The 14,454-nt window shown below is 41.1% G+C and overlaps 1 protein-coding gene across 1 annotated transcript in view; it reads left to right on the top strand.

Annotated features, from left to right (window-relative positions):
• SOBP (sine oculis binding protein homolog) overlaps window positions 1–14,454 on the top strand; it is a 164,311-nt gene that overhangs the window by 29,064 nt on the left and 120,793 nt on the right.

Here is a 14,454-nt window from a genome sequence, read left to right as displayed (position 1 = left end):
TTCATAGCTTTCTCAAATTGAGTATTTAAAATCTCATCATTCCTTATTATTAAGGAATTATCATTTATTTACATAAATTATATCATGGTGAAGCCTAAAAATTAAGTTACAGGCATGAGACATAAATGTCTCTCAAAGTGATCTGCTTGAGAGCTGCTTTTGATATGGTGTAAAGTAGAGAGAAATGAAGGGTCACTGAATGAGTGACAAAAAAGTAGGATACACATTACTCTAGAGCAGTATGGTTCTTACCAGTGGGTAAATTTGCACCCCGCCCCCACCGAGGAGGACATCAGACAGTATATGGAGATCTTTTTTGTTGTCACAGCTGGTAGAAGGGATGATACTGGTGTGAGTGAGTAGAGGCCAGGGATGCAGCTAAATATCCTACAATGCACATGACAGCCCCACACAAGAATTAAAACCTGCAGTGTTAGTTGCAGAATGAGTTGCCTGCAGTGATGGCAGCTCTGTGTGTGGGACACCTCTTGTGTACCACTCCAGCTCCTGTTGGTCCCACAGTGACTCCTGTGGTACTTTGACACCTTAGACATGTGCATTCTGAAAGGGCCTTGCCTCATGCTTCTGCCATATGTTTCTAGTTTCTTGCCCTGGGACTTCCCTGATATGGCAGCATGGGCTTCATGTAAATCATTTTGGCAGCACATCCACAAGTGCAAACCAGAAATATAGAGGGATTGACACACTAGGTCAATGGGACATGAGATGTGATGAATAAGTTATTTCTCCTTTTGCCCCCCTGGTTCCTTGGTGGCTCAGATGGTAAAGAATCTGCCTGCAATGAGGGATATCTGGGTTCAGTCCCTGAGTTGGGAAGACCCCCTGGAGAAGGGAATGGCAACCCACTCCAGTATTCTTGCCTGAGAATTCTATGGACAGAGGAGCCAGGTGGGCTACAGTCCATGGGGTCATAGAGTCTGACACGACTTAGCAACTAACATTTTCACTTTTTCATTTCAAAGAGTTATGAAATTTATTTCACACTCCAAAGAATGTTCTCTATGACTGAATACCAGTGTCCTTTAATAGTGGCCAACTTAGTACTACGTTGTTACTTTGGCTCTTTGGCTCCCCAGGTTCATTTCCCTTGTCCCCTACGTCTTCCTGGAATCACATGCCCAGTAAAGCACATGCATGCAAATCTTTGTCTCAGATTGTGTTTTCTGGGAAGACTCAGGATAAAATACTATGTGTGTGGAGGTTCACACTGAAAGGTCAGAAATTAATGGAAAATAATATAAAAAGTCAGAATTTTATTCATGTTTATTTCTTTAAAGTGAAACATGAAAATGTAATATAGTATTAAAAAGAGGGTACCAGATTTGTGGTGGCACAAATATTGGAGAGCTTAGAAAGGTCCACTTCTAAAATTGTCCCATCAGCCAAAGAATTTTCTAAGCCTCTTCTATAAGGGCAAGGGACAACAGTTGTGGTCATACAGAAGGAGAAAAAAGAAAGAAATTAAATGAGGGATTCAAGAAAGGAAACGAAAGGAAAAAGATTATCCCCTGGCTGCACTCCTTTAAATGGATCTTTGTTTTGAGAAATTTAGAATCCTAGATTTTTAGTTAGAAGGAACCTAGGAGATCACCTATGGAAATTTCCTCTCTTACAGATGAGGAAAAGAAGGCTAGAGAGGCTAAATGAGCTTCTTAAGGTCACCAAGTTGCTTTCATGGCAGAATTAAGGACACCATCTAAACATGGATGCTAAATCACTCATCTCTGTGATACCTGAGGCAGCCTGGAACTTTTCATGGCAGAATTAAGGACACCATCTAAACATGGATGCTAAATCACTCATCTCTGTGATACCTGAGGCAGCCTGGAACTTTTCTTGGCATTTTATAAACTCTTTTGAGGAGTATGACCAAACTAGGATTTTAGAACACCCTGCCTCAGGTCACCAAGGTGCTAAGATGCTAACAGGAAATAAGAGGAAATGTCAGCTGTCCTTGCCCTTGCTTGTAGAGGGCAGGTGTGTTTCTGAAATTAATTAAGACTTGACTGAAGTGTTTGAAATTAATTATTTGAAGGTATAAATAAAGTTTGGTTGAGAGAGAGGAGTGGAGGTTAAGTTGGTAACTCTTGTCATTCTAGGGACATTCTCAATGCTGACTTCTCAAAGTTTCTGTTAAATTGAGAAGACTTAGTTCATGGGCTTGGCCAAGGAGAGTGGAAATAACCATTGCATTCTGTTTGGGGGCTTTTCACTGGTGTTTCCTTCTAAGGCAACTTTGTTCTGAGTGATTAGCAAAGAGGGTGTTCTTGGTTTCCTCTCCCACCTCCTGCCCCAACTCTGGACATCCAAGTACACAAAGTGTGTCTAGTAAGGATTCTGCTTTTTCTTCTTATGCTGATGCCCAAAGTCAGACATTTCCTTCTAGTGGACAAGACAGATACGATCTCTGTCTGAACTAGCTCACAGTTTGGTGGAAAGGACAGACATTAAAAACAAAAACAAAAGAAACCTCTATCAGGTCTGATGATGATCAAGTCCACAGTGCTTTGGTATCTGATCAGGTTTAGGGGCAGGAAGAGCTTCCATAGGAGGAGATTTAAGATAAGATACGAATCGGCTAAGGATTTTGAGGTTGTACATGAGGGAGGAAGCAGCACATGGAAAGGCTCAGAGGAGAGAGCACCTCAAGGTAAACAAAAGGAGGCACAGCCCAGAGAGTAGACAAGCTGAGAGGCTGTCCTGGGCATGGGAGCCATGGGACAGTTTGACTTCTTGAGGGCAGGGGATACCACTGAAGGGTTTGGGGCAGGTGAAAGCAGTTAATCAGATTTGCTTCAGAAGAATTCCTCATTTCCACAGTGGAGGGAATGAGCTAGATGGGAGTGAAGTGGGAAGCCACCTGTAGTATGGGCGAGAGGTGTTGGTGGCTTCCTTGGAACGGACAGCAGTAAACTCCATGGTAGTGGGTGTTGTATAGCCTAGGACAGTGCCTGGTACGTAATTAGGCTGCGTAAATAGTAACTGAATGAATGAATAGATATATTGTAAAAAATATTTAGGGGGACCTGATAATTAATCAGAATATAGGAGGTGAAAGGGAGGGAAGGGGCAGGAAAGATAACCAGATTTCTGCTCGCAGGTAACTGCATGGATGGCCAGGAACTGAGATGGAAAACAAGTTATGGGAAGGTTGAAGGGGCAGGTAATGGGAGGGGTGTATATATAGCTTTGGACGTGACAGGTTAAGATGCTGGGAGGCAATTGGATATAAACTGAGTAGTAACTGTATTGATTTGGAAATCTTCATCTTATGGATGGTAGCGGGGGTCACAGGAGTGCGTAGATGATATGGCCCGATGGGAATATGCAGAGAGAAGAGAGGACTCTGCAGTGTTACAGTGGGTGTGACCCTCTGCTTTTCCATCGCAGGGCTGTTTGGGGGCACGTGATGGCTCATGATATTTCCAGACAGGGATTGGCATGGGGGCCCTTCAGAGAGCCCCGCAATCACTCATTATTCTCATTCAAGAAATCTAAACGAATATTTCAAAGATCGGAAGATGAAGAGGAAAGTAAATTATCTTTTTGACAGTGTTCCAGCAGGTTCATCTTGGTTCTTTCAACAAATTTAGTTCAGTGAAGGTTCTTCCCACTCTTCAGTCTGCTGAACTTGCAGTTCAGGTCATGGAGGGAGGGGAGGGGCTGAGGAGATGACAGCAGTGTGTGATGCGAAGGCTTTACCCTCCCCGCGTGTCCCTCTGACCCCCGGTCTCTAGGCTGTCAGTTCCTGTTCCCTAGGATGGTAGCTGCAGCAGGTACTCTGCCTGTTTAAACTACCTGAAATGCCGAGAGGTGGAACATGGCATGCTGGTCAGTCACACTGGGGCTGCCGATACCCCCTCTGTGGTCACCAAGAATGCCTGACTTTTGTGACCCCTGGGTGGTGACAGAGAGCCCTGGGGAGCAGGCTTGCTTTTCCCACAGTCCTTTTCTACTGTTTGTTGGCATTTTATGCTAGGGGCAGCCATGGAAAGCTCCTTTAGGACTGGGATCGAGTCTGTCTTGTTTGCCAGACACAAAGTTGAGTAAATAAACGAATCCTTTGTCTACAATGAAGATTTCCCCTCTGGGGAGATTTGTCAACCGCTGTGAGGCCCATTAAGCATAATTAATGGGACAGCCAGATTTCAGAAGGAGAAATGAGCCCTTCAGATAAATAGTGGGTAATGGGAATACTTTTCTTATCCTGAAGTCCTATATGAAGCAGTTTGGCCCTTTAGTCCTAATACGCTGCTATTTGTCTTTCTTTGGAGATGATACCCCTCTGTGTAGAGCAGGGGCTTGGAATTGCTTTTCCAGAAGTGATCAATGTGCTGCTGCACACTTTTTGACCTTGCTCCCTTGTCCCTAGTCATGTGCATCTGTTGGCTAGATGCTGAGACTTGGTGCCTGGACTTGAGCCATGTAGAAGAGAGAGAGGTCCAGAGGAGAGCAAACCCATCACTGCAGCAGAATCGTCCCAGAGCACCTGAGGTTGGATAGAGGGTCTAATCGAGGACTCAGGGATGGGGGACAAGATTTTCATCGCGTTTCTTGTCCATGGCAACCACCCAGTGAACCTGAATTATTCGGTCTATTAGGAGTGGTGTTACTCTCCCATTGCCTTATTATTGATGTCTGCCCTTTTCTCTGTAGGACTTTACAGTAGAAAGGGTCGCCTTCTCTGTATATGATGCATGTAGCAGACACCACAGGACTTAGTGGCCCATGGGTGTCTTTGTTCAGCCTGGCGGCATTTACTGAGGACTAGTGGGTGTCTCAGCACACCTAGCACGGGCCCCACAGCGGCTAGCCTTGTCCTTTTGCTCAGTGCAGACAGAGCTGCTGGCAATGGAGGATCCAAATTCTGGGCTGAAGAGAAGAAACCTTCCTGGTAATTAACGACCCACACAGAAGTGCTCATGCTTCGGTACTAATACAGGGCAGGACTGTAGAACATCTCAGGCAGATGTCCTTGGAAATCCAGTCTTGTGGATTCTCTCTGAAAACACCTGTCCGTGGTCACATTTGTGAAATACAGCACACTCTTGTCTCCCTCTTGAAGATTCCTAGTGACACATTGGTAGAACCCAGAAGTCTTACAGCAAAGAGCTTGTTGTTTAGCTTTGTTTGGCCCAATGCTTCCCATACATGTTTGACCATGGCAGTTTTTTTTGTTTTAAATAACACCGCTCTAAGTATCCCATGGTATTAGTGTTCTGTGGGGGTGTATTTTAGAAAATGTTGCATCAAGAATTCTGTTTTTTTTGTTGTTGTTTTTTTTTTACCTCTTAAGTTCTACCCTCTTCCTTTCTTATTCCCCCTTCTTAGGGTGGGTACATAGGAAAGACAGACTTTCTACAGTGAGTACTGAGAAGTGAAGGTGAGGTTTTCGAAGAGACTTAGAAGACGTCCCTTCACTGGCTAATCAGTGAAAGTATTTAACTTAATGTTAAGCTGCTGCAGGCATGTATACTCAGTAGCGTCTTGTTAAAGAATTCAAGTTTAGTATGGTATGCAAGAGGGAATGACTACTTTGGGACTTTATGGGATCTCTCCTCTTAATACTTTCTTTCTTCAAATGTTGGGAAAATGAGTAAGGAAGGGACACTGGAAGTAAAGCAAATTCACTTTGAATTTGACTACAGAGTCAGTTTTCACAAAGAACTCTTTGGACTTTTCCTCTGATATGCTTTTTTTTTTTTTAATTTTATTTTTAAACTTTACATAATTGTATTAGTTTTGCCAAATATCAAAATGAATCCGCCACAGGTATACATGTGTTCCCCATCCTGATATGCTTTGATTAGAGACACAGGGAGATGAATTCTCTGAATTTGGGTGAGTTACATTCCTACATTGTTGTGATTGTTGAAGTCTCTTAAGTCTATCCCTTCCTTTTCATTTGTACTGTTACTGTATAGGTTCAGAACTTCATCTCCTTTCCTCTGCATCCATCCATCCGTCCATCCATGCTTTTATGCATTCACTCAACATACTCTCAGCATTGACATGTACTAGTTGCTGAACACACAAAGGTGAACGAGTTGTGGTGCCTGCTCTCCTGTTGCCTATTTCTAAGATGTGGAACGAGAGTCCAGCCTTTCTGAATTTCTCAGCACATCTCTGATCCTGTCATGTCCTTTAAGAAACATTTGGGAGCTCCTTATTACCTGTGGAATGAGGAGGAGCCCCTTCCACCCCAGAGCAAGATGATATTTAAGGGACCCTTCATGCAGGCCCCAGCGGTCCCAGTCTCATCTCTGACTTTTCCCTTCGTACAGTTGTGGAAACTGAGGAGAAGACCGCAGGGCTTCTCCCAGTCCTTGAGCGTGTCTGCCACTCCCTGGCTGCTGCTGGTCCTCTGTCCTGTGCCTCCTTCTCTTGAACTTTCTCCCTCTTCAAGGCCCAACTCACAAGCTGTGTTCTCTGGGCTTTAACAGGCTTCTGAACTCTCTCTTCCCACATTCTCCTGTTTTAGACTATGAGGCACAGACTTCTTGGGTCTGTTCTCTTGGGAGCAGGGTCATGTCCTGTTCAACTCAGCATTCTTGACCAGTAACCTAGTGCAGGGACCTGCACCTGGATGTAAGTGTTTAATTCATTCTGGAGCCGTATCTTTGACAAATATGTATGTTTATGTGTCATATATATATCCCCATAAATATATATATAAGTAATTCTAAATTAGCTAGAAAAGTTCCATTAGAAAATTTAAAATTAATTTTATTAGTTTTTAACTTTTTGTACTTTGTACATATTTTAGCAAACTTAAAAAATCTTTTGTGTAGTTCTTGTTAATATTTATTTATTTTTAATCAGTTGAATGCTTTACAATATTGGTTTGATTTCTATCATACATCAACATGAATTAACCATAGGTGTACATATGTCCCCTCCCTCTTGAATCTCCCTCCTACCTCCCACCTGTTCCTAACCCTCTAGGTTATTACAGACCCCCAGTCTGAGTTCCCTGAGTCATACGGCACATTCCCATTGGCTAGCTCTTTATATCTGTTATCATATATGCTTCTATGATTCCATCTTTTTCCTGTCATTCTGTATAATATGTATATAATGCTTTGTATACATATTATATAATTTGTATAATGTGCTCATTCCTTTTATATGTGTGTGTGCTAAGTTGCTTCAGTTGTGTCCAGCTCTTTGTGACCCTATGGACTGTACCACAGCAGTCCAGAAGGGCCCTTCCACACCAGAAAAGCCCTTCCTTTTATATACTGGAACCAAATTTTAGTTTATGTATAGCAATTTAAATTTTATTTTGGAGTTAAGTACTATATTCAGGCTTCCAAGGTGACTCAGTGGTAAAGAAACCGTCTGCCAATGCAGGAGACATGGGTTCGATCTCAGGGTTGGGAAGATCTCCTGCAGAAGGAAATGGCAACCCACGCCAGGATTCCTGCCTGGAAATCCCGTGGACAGAGGAGCCTGGCAGTCTACAAGATCATAGGGTTGCAAAAGAGGTGGACACTACTTAGCGACTAAACAATAGCTACCCTATTTGAAGGGATGTGGACTATTTTAAATCTTGAAATCACTTCAGATAATTCTACTTCCAAAAGAAAAATGGGGGTTATTTTAGGTACTATAAAAAATCATAACTGTATGGAACCACTATCATTTAATTGCATCTCTCCTTTTAATGAGAATTAAGTGCAATAAAATTTTATTAATTCAGACTCTATTCTTTGGCAATTTTTAATAGTTCAGTTACCAAGGTGGCAGACATTTTCAGTTGTTACTATATACTTTTTAAAAGAGCAAACTTCTCAAGTGTGTAGAAAGATCCACCCATGTATGGATAGTTGATGTAATAATTACAAATAATTCCCATCTATTAATTACAGAATATCTAGCAGTACAGTGATATATTTGGCAACACCTTGTCAACTATTAATTTAACTAATTTTTAAAAAGAATAAGTGTAAGTGAAGCTTTTATTAAATGGCTTTATTCTTAAATAGTCTGAGTTAATGAAATTTAACCAATTACTGGGTTGTTCTTTGTATTCAGAGATATTGGGTCTATAGATATCATCCACTGGGTGGGAAGGATGTGATAGAAGGGGCTGGTACCTACTCACTGGGACTCCCAGACTGCATACAGCCGTCACCTACCCTTTTCTTATGGCGCTGTGCTGTGCTGTGCTGTGCTTAGTCACTCAATCGTGTCCAACTCCCTGCAACCTCATGGACTGTAGCCCGCCAGGCTCCTCTGCTCATGGGATTCTCCAGCTTATGGCTCTAATTGCAGTAATTTTAAGGAAGTCTCATTTACATGGGGAATGTGCCTACTTTCTCTCATTTGATCCTCACCGCAGCTAGAGTTAAGGTGGGTATTACTATTCCTTGAGTGACTTGCCCATGTCACACAACTGGAAGGGGCAGTATTAGTACTTTCACCTGTGTTCTCTGTCTCCGTCTCTCCACACTTTATCATACTGTCTTTCAAATAATAGCGACTTAAGTTTGCAAAGGAGTAGGTATCTGTTACCTCATTTGCTTAAAAACAGTCACCCCCTTGAGCTGTAATAAGTGGATCTGCCTGTTGCTTTTCTTTTCTGGAGATCCCTAGCTATATGCCATTCTTCCCACCTCCTTCAGCTTCTCCTGTGCTTTAAATTCACATCTAACAGTCATTCTGAAAATATTTGACATTATGCTGCAGTATGATCAGACAGTAGGCTTTGGCCACTCTGCCTTCACTTCTTGGTCCTCAGCTAGCTCTACCTCTATGCCCAGGGCTAAACATTAGCCAAGTAGTGAGCAGAGGCTTCTTGTGCCCTTAGCTTCTCCCATCTCTGCCCTCCTTTTTTCTCATGGAGCTCTCTTCTTAGCTCTTCTCTCCATTCTCTGTGAAAACTTGTTCTTCCGAAAGAATCACTCATTTTAAAGCATAAATCATTATAGATAAATATGTATTGAGCCTTACTGCTTTCAGGGAATTCATGTTTTAATGAAATATAAGAAATATTTAGCCCAGGAAATTACTCCATAATGGTAGAATTGGACTTCTGTGAGTAGGTAAGGATAATTTTTGAAGCTAGAATATTCTTATTGGAATCTTCAAAGTTACACATGTATAAGCTGTTCCCTACTTCACCCACATGGAAAGTCAGTCTTATCCATGTCCTGCTCCTGATCCCCCTCCTTACAAAAGAAAAAGCTGAGAAAAGTATTGCTTGCCTATGAGTAGAATGACTGCTTCATGAGACCCAAGTATATTGGTTCTGTCTCATCATTTAATGTTCAAGTGGCCCTTGAGGGTGCAGACAGAATGTTTGCAGCAAATCCAAGTCGCATAGTCATAAAGAAGCATAGGCTTGCACTGTGGGCCTTTAACTTGTTTCTTAAAATCGACCAACAAATACTGATTAACACTTCAGCTGCCTCCTCAAAGACATTTTGACCTTTCTGATTCTGTTTTGTCTATTAGTGTGTTATGGAGAGGGCAATGGCACCCCACTCCAGTACTCTTGCCTGGAGAATCCCATGGACAGAGGAGCCTGGTGGGCTGCAGTCCATGGGGTCGAGAAGAGTTGGACACGACTGAGCGACTTCACTTTCACTTTTCACTTTCATGCATTGGAGAAGGAAATGGCAACCCACTCCAGTGTTCTTGCCTGGAGAATCCCAGGGACGGGGGAGCCTGGTGGCCTGCCGCCTATGGGGTCGCACAGAGTCGGACACGACTGAAGTGACTTAGCAGCAGCAGTGTTATGGAGCAGTGTGCTGTGCAAGTAGCAGAATCTGTGACAGCTTTTAGTCTTTTTCTTGCAAGGTTGTCTGTGTGGATGGTGTATAATCTCACCCATTTAGAAAGACTGTGGTCTCTAAGGTGTAGTAATCAAGAGCTTGGGCCCTGGAGTCAGATGCCCCAGTTTTCATCTTGGCTTTGGTGTGTAATGACTGTATGATTTGGAGCAAACTACTTGGCTTCTAAACCTCACTTTCCACATCTGCATAATGGGGATACTGTTGGTACCTACCTGCCTGGGGGGTGGTAGCTGTGATTAAGATTAAATGATGGATTTAAAGAACTTTGCACTGTGCCTGGCACCTATTAAATATGAAATAATTACTAGCCATAATTATCTTCCTTTTGGTTCAGTGGTCCAGATTTTCTCTTGGTCTCCCTTATGTTTATTTCTAGAACACAAGGAATTGTACAGGAGCTTCTGTAGGACTCTAGAGACTTTTAAATTAGATTGCCTTAAGGTTCTTGAAATTCAGTTATTCCAAGAAGGGCTTCAAAGAAAGCAAACTTTAATCTTAGTTTCTTGCCTGCTTTCCAGGCCATGTATTTATTCTGTTCTTAAGTGTAACTTCTCCAGCAAATAGTTTGAATGTTACCTGTGCTTTCGTTTCATAGTGTGGAAAACACGCAAGAATCACTTCAAGCTGTCTTCCAGCTTGTTTCAAACATAATTCAAGTCTTGAAATGATTATCTGGACATATGCATTCTAGGAACTGTTGGAGGAGAGAAACAGCACCAGCAGATACTTTTAGATTTGTTTTCTCAGTCTTAGATTCCCATGAAAGTTACAAAAGGGTGGTGAATCACTTGGAGTCCATTAAGGCCCTCCTGATTTGCTTTGTGCTCTGGTCGGGTAAGCTAGTATGCATGTTCATAACCAATTAAAATGCCTCTAGAATGGCATTGACCAAGGCCATCCTTATTTTTAAGTCCCCAGATAAGTAATTTTTCAACTTCAGCAAGGCATTCCAGAAATGCTTGACTTCATACTTCTCTGCCTTGTGATAAATAAATACAATTTTGATTTTATCTCAGAGTAATTAATTTAGATTTCTCCTTCTGGGATATAAAGTAGAATAATGTTCTATAGCTCTTTGAACATTAGATTGGAAAGAATATGCCCTAAACATTTTGCTTAATTAAATCCTAAAGAGGTGGTACAAACTTTTCATGATTAATTGAAACATGCTGGTTTGGACTGATGCATATTTATGTGATATTATCATATGAAGAATTTATCATGTTATATAAACTATTCACTATGGGAATGTGATTTAAAGCTGTAAGTATTTTGCATTTGTTGCTGCATTGTTCATTATGAAAAATACACAGGCTAATAATGGCTATAAAGGAAAAATCTGTTACAAGAATTTTTGGGGGGCTAATCTTGTCTCTAATGACCCAGATTTTAGCCTAGATATAAGAGATCAGGTTTTCCTAGTTTGAAGAAATATTTTTAAAATTAAAAAATTTTAAAGCAGATAAGGTTCAAAAGACTAAAGGGCTGGGGCGTTCTCTTTTGCCAATGTAAAGCATGCACACAATTCCTGGGTTTCAGATTTTTAGAAAAAGATGTGATTGTTAAAATAAACCAATTCTTTTGGCTTTAATGTTTCCCAGGTGATGCTACTGGTTAAAGAACCCACCTGCCAATGCAGGAGACTCAGGAGACCTGGGTTCAATCCCTGGGTCGGGAAGATTCCCTAGAGGAGGGCATGGCAACCCACTCCAGTATTCTTGCCTAGAGAATCCCATGGTCAGAGGTGTCTGGTGGGCTACAATCCACAGGGTCACAAAGAGTCAAACATGACTGAAGCGACTTAGCATGCACACATACATTTTGGCTTTAAGCACTTAAGAAAAGCTCATTTTCTAGGGGTAAGGACATGCTGTTTAAGATGGGGTACCATCTCATGTCTGGTGGCAGAATTTTCAGCTAAGTTTTAGCTGACAATTTTAATAACCAAAGTTCTTTCTTGTTTCTTAAATATATTAATAAAAATGACTTTTATTAAGACTAGAACATCTGAGATATCTGAAAATGTTTTCTTGAACTTTTGGAATAATCCCTTTATCTGACTCTTCTTTGGAGCATTAGCTGTTGATAACAGTTTGGTGACAGAACAGGAGATATCTGATGGCAGTTTTCCAAAGAGTTTGCCTTTATGAAACACAATTTTATGAAAAACGGAAGAGAATACTGAATTATTTAACAAGACAGATGCTAAGTACCATTCTAAGAGTTTTCCAACTGCCAGATACAAAAGTGCACAATTTCTTTTGTCTCATTTTCTCTATCGTTACTTTGTAGTACAAATTATTTATAAAAATAATTTGCTTTAAAATTATACTTTTTATTTGTTAGCTCTATTGTAAAAAACTATCCTTGCCTCTCCTTTAAAAAAGACAAGTAGGACTGTGTGGTGATGATGGAGTAAATATGAGACAGACCTGTGAGTGGCCTTTTTGCCTTGGGCATCATTCCTTCAGGTCAGGCCAGGATTCAGGCCAGCTGCCCAGCCTTCTTATAGCTTTGCTCTTTACCCTCTGTCATCTTGCTTTTAGCCTATGATAGTTAAAGATCTAGGACTAAAACACTTACTTCCCCCACATCCCTCCAAATCAGACTATTTAAAGGAAGAAACCGCAAGGGGAAACCTAATGCATGTTCTAAAGTGGCTCCCGAGGAAGTGGGGTCTCCTCATTGAACTTTGAGGCCAAATAATTTCCCCCGTAAAATCTTTTTTCCCTTATTTCACCAGAATCAAGCTTTTTGCCAGTGGATCATTTGTGAGAATTCTGCTGTATCATCTTTTTTTCAGGAATTTAAGATTTTAAAGTAGCTAACTGGAAAAATAGAAACTATTAGTGCTAGTTAGTTTAGTAATGATAGATGATTATTTTCTACATATACTCTTTCTAATCTAATTTTAAAACACCATACTCTAAGGTAAATTATAGAGTCTTGTTAATTTTTCATACCATGTAAAACGTCTGTAGACAGGTGCCATATTAGTAATCATACAAAATATAAATAAAGCTTTCTTTGAATAGAATACATTATTAAATAGTCATTGCATGACATTTGAATTCATGTTATGACTCCATTTAAAGGAAGTTATTTTATCAAATATGTTTGATTAACATCAGAGGTTCTTTTTTTATAGTGTCTCATTTGATAATTAACAATCAATTACAACATGTAATTTGTGAAATAAAAATGATCGTTAAAATGACAATACTTATTCCATTAAGGTAAACAAAATGCTATCCAGAGTTCTGAGTGATGACACTTGGCAGGGGGTGGGGCGGGGGGAAGCCATATCACTGCACTACAAATTAGTTTGCTTCTAATTTTGCAGGCTGATGACCATACTGCCTCAAACCAAATCTTTTCCACTGGAAATGGAATGATTGCATGACAGGCTCTATGAACCATGAATATGTCAACAACTCATGAACCAGGCCTTGCTTAGCAATTAGTCTTTGGGGGATTTTATTCGGAAATCAGACAATACTATACCAGAGCTTGTTGGGGATTTTATGATTGCCACCCATGTCTGGAGCATGAGTTTGGTTAGTACAAAAAAAATCCATAAAGGAGGAAGACGTATGGCTAATAGTGGCAATCAGTCATACACACACACACACGGTCAATTGGGATGACCATGGAAACGTAAGATACAGTGAGAACCCCCTAGGAGGTAGCAAGGAAATATTCCTTAGATTTCCACTAAGAAATCGTCTCCTATTTTCTGTGTAAATACTCCAGTGTTTCCCTGACTCCAGTCATTTGAGTATCACCATCACATTTTGTTACAGCATCTTATCACCTGCACTATGATTTACTCAAAATATATTTTATTAAGTGACTCACTTTAAAAGCCTTTGTTTGTCTTAAGCAATAATATTTGTGATATTCTGAGCTTGTTGTGCCAGTTAAATTTGTTTTTTTTCTCTTACAAAGGACAAGAAATACAGTAGTTAAAATATTGAAAATATCTGTCTACCACCTAACATTAATCTAAGTGTTCCCACGACATGGGTAGCAGGTTCTACAGAAGCTACTAGGACCACCAGTGGCTGAGAATGATCTGGGCAGCTGAGTGACCTCAGGCCTCATGGCTGACACCCCCCATTACCAATCCTCCATCCAAGGACCATGAACCACATCACCTGGAGGGGAATTTGAATCAGTCCTGCGCCTCCCCAAGGATAGCCGTGAGGGAAGGCTGTCTCATAGCAGACTGCTGAGTGAGCTGGGATACTGCCTTCCTTCCGGAGAACCTGGCCACTCACACCTTTCCTTTCTTTGACTGACCCTATATCACCTGGAAATCATTATATTGCAAGAGTCAACAACACCCCCTTTCACGTAACAGTAATTGGGAACACAGCAAGATTGAGCCTGGCTCCTGACTGTCCCAATTCACATGGGGACATCACTTTTGTAGGTTAGCACTGGGCAACCCACTCAATATGGATCTTGTAGGCTGTCAGCAGTACCCTTGAAGAAAGGAGTCACTTTCCAAGCTTCATTAGTACAGAGCCTGGTTTAACTAGGCAGAATAAGCATTTGTACCAGGACAAGAAGCCCTGGGAACCCTCATGGCTCTGCAGTCATGCTTTGGTTTTTAAATAAATGATGTCTT

Source organism: Bos mutus, chromosome 9 (genome assembly GCF_027580195.1).
Source record: "Bos mutus isolate GX-2022 chromosome 9, NWIPB_WYAK_1.1, whole genome shotgun sequence".
NCBI lineage: Eukaryota > Metazoa > Chordata > Mammalia > Artiodactyla > Bovidae > Bos > Bos mutus.
The sequence above is the reverse complement of the archived record's forward strand: the minus strand, read 5'-3'. Positions and strand labels throughout refer to the sequence as shown.